This window comes from Chenopodium album, chromosome 8, assembly GCF_948465745.1.
Source record: "Chenopodium album chromosome 8, dcCheAlbu1.1, whole genome shotgun sequence".
Classification (NCBI taxonomy): Eukaryota; Viridiplantae; Streptophyta; class Magnoliopsida; order Caryophyllales; family Amaranthaceae; genus Chenopodium; species Chenopodium album.
This window is the reverse complement of record NC_137841.1, coordinates 33,214,850-33,221,749: the sequence shown is the minus strand read 5'-3', so window position 1 is coordinate 33,221,749 and position 6,900 is coordinate 33,214,850. Positions and strand designations below refer to the sequence as shown.

At 45.3% G+C, this 6,900-nt stretch overlaps 1 non-coding gene across 1 annotated transcript; it reads left to right on the top strand.

The window, feature by feature from the left end:
* Positions 1-595: 595 nt before the first annotated feature.
* LOC145557187 (small nucleolar RNA R71) lies at positions 596-701 on the top strand. The gene has a single exon (XR_014092238.1). It is a non-coding gene; the product is annotated as a small nucleolar RNA R71 (small nucleolar RNA).
* Positions 702-6,900: the final 6,199 nt, after the last annotated feature.

Genomic DNA, 6,900 nt, shown 5'->3' with positions numbered 1-6,900 from the left:
AAAACTACCTTGTTGGTGAGCATTCCTATCCTATTCCCAAAATCCCTTGGACCATCAAATCTTTGTCCATTATTATTGTTGGAAACAAAATTCACTTGCTCACAATCATTGTTTTCAACATCATCACAATTTTCAAAAGCATTTGGACAATTAGAAGAGTCATGGTCATAAGACCCACAAACATCACAAAAGACATAACCACTTGGCATATTAATTGAGGTAGAAGGAATAGTATGTAAAGTTAGAAGGTGTACCTCTCCCCTTAATGTGGGAGGGAAGACTTGGCGCAATCGAAGAGGCACTCTCTAGCTTGGCTTTGATCAATGTCATCTCCTTCCCCAAGTTTGAGATTTGGGAAGACAAGTTATTGATTGCATTGATATGATCAACCGAATAGACCGTTGAGCCACTCTTGCTTATAGGCTCTCTTTCTCCCTCTTGCCAATCCATGTAATGATGAACTACATCCCCAATTATGTCTACAACCTCTTCTTTGGTCTTGTTCATAATCAAGCCTTCGGCTCCGCCATCAAGACACGACTTCCCTTGGGGGCTCAATCCTCCATAGAAAATTTGTATGATTTGGTAAGTCGAAATTCCATGATGAGGACATTCTCGTTGATACTCATTGTATCTTTCCCAATCCTCATACAAACTCTCACTAGGCTTTTACTTTAAAATTTAGATTAGAGTTCTTGCCTTGGAGGTCTTCTTTTGAGGGTAGAAACGGGAAAGAAACTCCGTAGTGATCTCATCCTAAGTTCTCAAGGAATTAGGTTTCACTTCCTTGTCTAACAATTCCAAAGCTCTTTCGATTAGGGAGAATGGAAATAGCTTGAGCCTTATTAATTCTTGAGAAACCCTATTGACCTTGATGGTATTACAATGCTTCTCGAACTCTTTGAGATAGTTTAGTGGGCTTTCATGCTTGGCACCACTAAATTGCCTTCGTTCAGTCATTGTTATCATTGTCGGCCTTATCTCAAAGTCATTGGCAGAATTTGTTGGGGGAGCTATGCCACTCTCAATCTATAAGCACCGGGAGTTCCTAACTTCTTTAAAGCAACTCTTGGATTAGCTCCCATGCTTCCTCGATCCTCCTCTTCTCTTTCTTGATGAATTTCCTCTCTTGGAGAGCTTGGACTTGAAGAAATATTAGTAACCCTTATCCTTGTTATTGTTCTCTCAATTTTTTGATCAAATGGCACTAGAGTCCATCCTCTTATCCTATGCATACAAAAACTCAAAGCAAATATCAATAGCACGACTACAAATGTAGCCTAAAAGAGAAAAATATTTTTGTATTTTTGAAATTAGGTGAAATAGACTCAACAACAATAGCAAACAACTACGCCATTTCTCGGCAACGACGCCATTTTGACGAGGGGTGGAGACGCAGTTTTGGGATCCGGCTGAGAAGAGGGAGCAGGCTTTGATGAGCCACCCTGCAAAGAGTTCATATGTGAGACCTTGAGGTTCGAATGTAAGAAGGATGTAGAGACAGCCGGCTTCTTGTGAGAAGGAAACTTTGCCTTTGCTATGTTTTCGCCAAACAACAATAAGGGTTAGAAATGAAATGAATAAAACAATATGGGTAACAAAAGCTGATAAATTCAAGTGGCCAGCTACCTCTCGGCTTCTCTGTACTAAGGCCACAGGTGGCCAAGTACGTCCCGTCCGAGAGCCACTTGAATAGGGGAATATAACTTTGGGGGGTAACTTCCTTGACCCCCGTCTCGTTGTTTGTTCAGACGGCCACAGTCAAAAGGCCCCAATAAAAAATCTCCTCCCGCGCGCGCCTGGGAACAGGCGGAAGGGCTTTCTTCCTAGCCAGGAGGGACAGATACTGAGTCTAGCGGTTGTACCACCTGTTCTTTTGGAAATATGGGGAAGAGACTATGTAAAACTTGGATCTCCAGTCCTTTCATTTATTCTCCTTCGCCAAGCTCATCATATAACGGGTATGGCTAGTCAGAGTAAACCAGCCGATCCCGCTTGAATTTGGAATCATGTTCAAGTAGTGCATATGAGCAAACGCCTCAAAGTTGGGCTCCACCTCCAGTATCTCCCAGGCGGCAACGTAGCCAAGAATGTTAACACAAGAATTGGGGGCTAGTTGCCAGATACCCAACTGGTATCCGTCCAAGATCCTCTCCACGGTCGGATGGAGAGGGAAGCTCAACCCTGCCTGGATGGCTGCCTCGTAGCAACCGAAGCACTGGTCACCATAGCTGGCCATCTCAGGCCAGGTGACCGTGTCTATAGCATCCGACAAGGACAGCAAGAACCCATGTCCCATGACATGGGAGGAAATAAATTTCCCAAGGTCCTCTTTCATTATTTTCCGCCTGCTTTCAGTGACGTGTAAGTAATAAGGAGCACACTCATGCCGCCTAGAAGCAGATGGCTCCTCCCAGCCCACTCCCTTCTCAACGGAGAGGGATTCTCTAACAGCCTTAAGGTTCAGCTGCGCCTCCTCCGAGTCCATGGAGGCGCTGTTGGAGGATGATGACGCAGAGTAATCATCAGAATTTTCTTCAGAGCTGGGGGCTTGCCGGCTGGTGCTAGCAGTGGCCTCCCCTAACTCAACATTCGGCACCGATTCACTCGGCTAAGGGTTTTCATATTCCTCATCACACTCCTCTAGAAATGAGTCGCTGGGAGTGCTGATATTGCTAGGGGGGTTTTACTAATCTTGGAAACATGCGCCCAAATGGAGCCGTCCGAGAAAACTGTCTCACTCTCCGAATGGTACCAAGATCCATCCGTCCTATATCTCTTGGTCGTCTTCTTTGTTCTAGCCATCGTGTCCTGCAAGGGTATAGACACTGTAGGATTTGGAGATGTACTCAAAGGAAAGTTCTCGAACGAGCATTTGGCACTCCTAGTTCTAGATTTAGCCGTCCCCGGTGACTGGCTGATCGCTAATCTAGGCCGTGTCGGGTGCATTTGGGAAACCATTTTTGATAAACAAAAAACGCAAAGAAATAAGTAAAGAAAGGATAAGGCGGTTACCTTAGGAGAAGGTACTAAGAGGCGCTGGTCAGGGATGTCTGTTGGAACAGGCGACCGAAGCTGGCCGAGTGTTAGATGCTGAAGAAGTCAAAAGTCTTCGAAAGTAAAAAATTCAAAGATTCTCCCAAAGATTCAAGCAAGTGTGAATCCAAGGGAGGTCAACCCCTCTATTTATAGAGAGGGTAAATGCTCGAGGGTAAAACCCTAGGACAAGGTGAACAGTAAAGTGAAATTCTCGGCCACTCATAGTTTGACACCTGTCACAGGCGTCATGTGCCAAGCACTTGACCCCTGTGAGGGGCAAATGTTTTTGGTATCTAATACCCTACCAATTGGCTTAACTAGAATATGACATGTGTCACTAGAAGGGGCGCCAACAAGGACCTTCCAGATGGTGACACGTGTCAAGCAGATATAGCTCCTTATTTAGGGTATTTAATAACCCCAAGGGGACAAATGAGAGAGCGACACGTGTCGTCCTGGGAGGCGCCCAAATGACCTCTCCAGATGCGTGACACGTGTCACTCAGATATCCCTTCTTAAAAGGCGGCCTTCAAGGCTAAAACTTTGAGGGCGCCGCAAAACAGCGTGCCCTAATCCCTAGGTCATCAAACCCTAGGGAGGGAACACTTACCAAGGACCCTATAAATAGGGACATTTCCCTCATTTATGGGGGCAGGTTACGTTTATTATTGCAATTATTACTGAGTTGTCATTCTCAAGAAACAAACATCACCTAAGATTGGAATCCGAGTAGATAACATAATTCTCAAGAAACAAACATCACCTAAGATTGGAATTCTAGTAGATAACATAATATTCGCACGTTTTATTTCGAATACCGTACTAACTTAATCTTTGGAGGCGGACCACTGGCCATTCGGTGCTCCGTTTGCTTTACAGGTACAGGCGTCCTTGCTGAATCCGGTCTAGAAGTGTTACTCTCCCGAGGGACACAAAAAACCCTAAAACAAATGGTGCACTAGCACGCACCAGCCAGCCTAGGCTTGACTTGGTGCGCATGCTAGCCACCATGCTACGCATTATGCCCCTAGCACTCGGATTGCACGGGGCACTCCGATGCAAGGGGTATTTTGGGAAATGTGTTGATTTATTACTATTTGCACGTCTCGTCTTTTATTATTTTCAACTCGACTTCCGACGCTTGGTTTCAACGCTCTAAGCTCGAATTTTCGACGTCTAAATAAATATTACTCGGTCGACTCATTAATTTATTCCGAATTAATTCGTCACTTCGGCTCGTTGATTGCTTAGGTGTGACCCGAAGGGTTAAGTCAAGATTAATTTGTAATATTAATTATGCATTAATATTACTGATCGGAAGCAGCCTCCACCCAAGCATTCCGATCATTTGACCTTACTGAATATATTAGCTTTCTAATAATACTTAACCCACTATCAGAATAATACACTTGTTCGAAGGACACTATTCCTTTCATCGTCAAGTATGAGAAGGATGATGGAACTATTGGCTCCCTAAACGGGTACTAGAAGACGGCTTGAGAATGCTATCTTTCGGACATCAAGCTTGCGGCACCTGCAGCCGGCCAGGGGAAAGAGCCAATAGACCTTGATTATATCAAGGATGATCATACGACCCCACCAGCCGCCAAGAAAAGAAAACATGATTTGTTGGTGGCTGTCAAAAAAGAAAAGCAATAGCAATCACTGACAGAGGAACGGTCAGACGACCTCCATCCCCAGCCGGCTGAAGAGCACATTGATATTCCTCTGGACGACAATTGGCCAGAGCGAACTGTTAAGGTGGGGACGGCTACTTTTGCTAAGTTGGGTGCAAGCTTGCACCAACTGCTAAAAGAATTCAAAGACATTTTTTCCTTTGAAGTGGAAGAGATGCAAGGAATTAGCCCGGATCTTGCTGTCAACAAACTCGCCATGGATCCCAAAAAGAAGCCTATGCGGTAAAAGAAAAAAAACCACGGCGAGGAGAGAAGTCAGGTGACAGCCGCCAAAGTAAAAAAGCTATTAGATGTTGGGTTCATTCAGCCTTGTAACTTCCCTGATTAGGTTGCAAATATTATGCTTGTAAGGAAGCCGAATGGTACCTGGCGCATATGCGTGGATTACACTGACTTAAACAGAGCATGTCCAAAGGATAGTTATCCACTTCCAAAGATCGATAGTCTAGTCGACTCTATAGCCAAACATGCCCTGATGAGCATTATGGATGCTTATTCAGGCTTCCATCAGATTCCCGTATGGAAGAAATATCAAGAAAAGACGACATTCGTCACTGATCAGGGGTTATTTTGTTATAATGTGATGTCATTTGGCTTGAAGAATGCGCCTGCTACTTTCCAATGAATGATTAATATAGTCTTCATTAATTAGATTGGAAGGAATGTAGAGGCGTATATTGATGACATGATAGTCAAATCCAAGCAGCAGGCGAATCACCGCGGATCACCTTGCTGACCTCCGAGAAACATTCGCCACACTCAGGCGGCACAAGGTCATGCTTAATCCAAAAAGGTGTGTCTTTGGTGTTGAGTCTGGGAAGTTTCTCGGATTCTTGGTTGACCAAAGGGGGATAGAGGCCAACCCTAAAAAAATACAGGCGATAATCGACATGTAGTCGCCCCGTACTATGAAGGGAGTCCAAAAGCTAACAGGTTGTCTGACGGCTTTGGGGAGATTCCTCAGTCGGTCAGGCGACAAGTGCCTCTACTTCTTCCAGGCAATCAGGAAGAAGACTAGATTTTAATGGGGGGATGATGCTGAGGCGACCTTCTTAAAGCTAAAAGCGCATCTACACTCTTTGCCAAGGTTGGTTAGCCCTTTGCCCAAAGAGGCTCTCTATATGTATCTGGTTCTTTCAGATCATGCCTCCAGTGTCATTCTCTTAGCTGAAAGAGACGGCATCCAGCACTCGGTCTACTTCATCATCCACGTTCTTAGGAACGCGGAGCTTCGGTACCCCGTGGTCGAAAAATTTAGTCTTGCCCTTTACATGGCTATCAAGAAGTTAAAGTAAGCTCGTCCTCCTGATAAGCCAAAAGAAAATATGGGGTACCGAACCTGATCAGCTGTCCAAAAAGAAAACCTGATCGGCCATGAGGTGGTCCTCCGGGTTGGTGGTACCATCATAGGCACCCACGAACACATTCTTAACCTTGGTCGGCTGTGTGGCCTTGGTTATCTCCTTGGTGAACGCAAAAGTTTGTTCACTAAGTTTGAGCACACGGAGCTGTCAGTCCATAGGTTGGACATTTTATGCGACCTGACCACCAAAGTGGGTCGGCTGCATGAAATGAGGGGAAAATGGACCGTAGATCATAGGAGGTACGTACAGTGCATTCCCAATTATTTGAGGGCCAGAATGGACAGTATTACCCCTTGTATGGCTCTCATGCAAGGATTGAGTATTCCCAACAGATGTGTTTTTAAAGCAGTTTGGAAAGCTCGAAGTAGAGGCTGACTCAGACAACTGCTGACTTCTCTTGTGCACGATGATTTCCCGAGCATCAGTGGTAGATTTTTTGTTACCCACCGGTTGATCCTCCTGGCGGGGTTTTCTCAAACCTTTCTGAGGCAGTAGGATCTTTGACCAGTCAAGTGTTGCAGGCTTGCAGCCGCCTTGTCCTTTGGATGTGGAGTTGGCCGCCTGTCCCCGACTGAATTCCTCCTCTCTTGAGGAGTCTTCCTTGCCGATTGACCCTTACTTGGGCCAGCCTTTCTTTTGGTGATCAGATCCTTTATTTCACCCTTGAAACTAGTCATCAATTTCATGAGTTTATCCCAAGTGACAGAGGCGGATCCGCTTGCCATCTGGGTTTCCCCTTTTGGCTTTCACCCCGTTCCAGAGTGTCTCTAGGACGGATACGACTAGTGATGAGTGAGCCA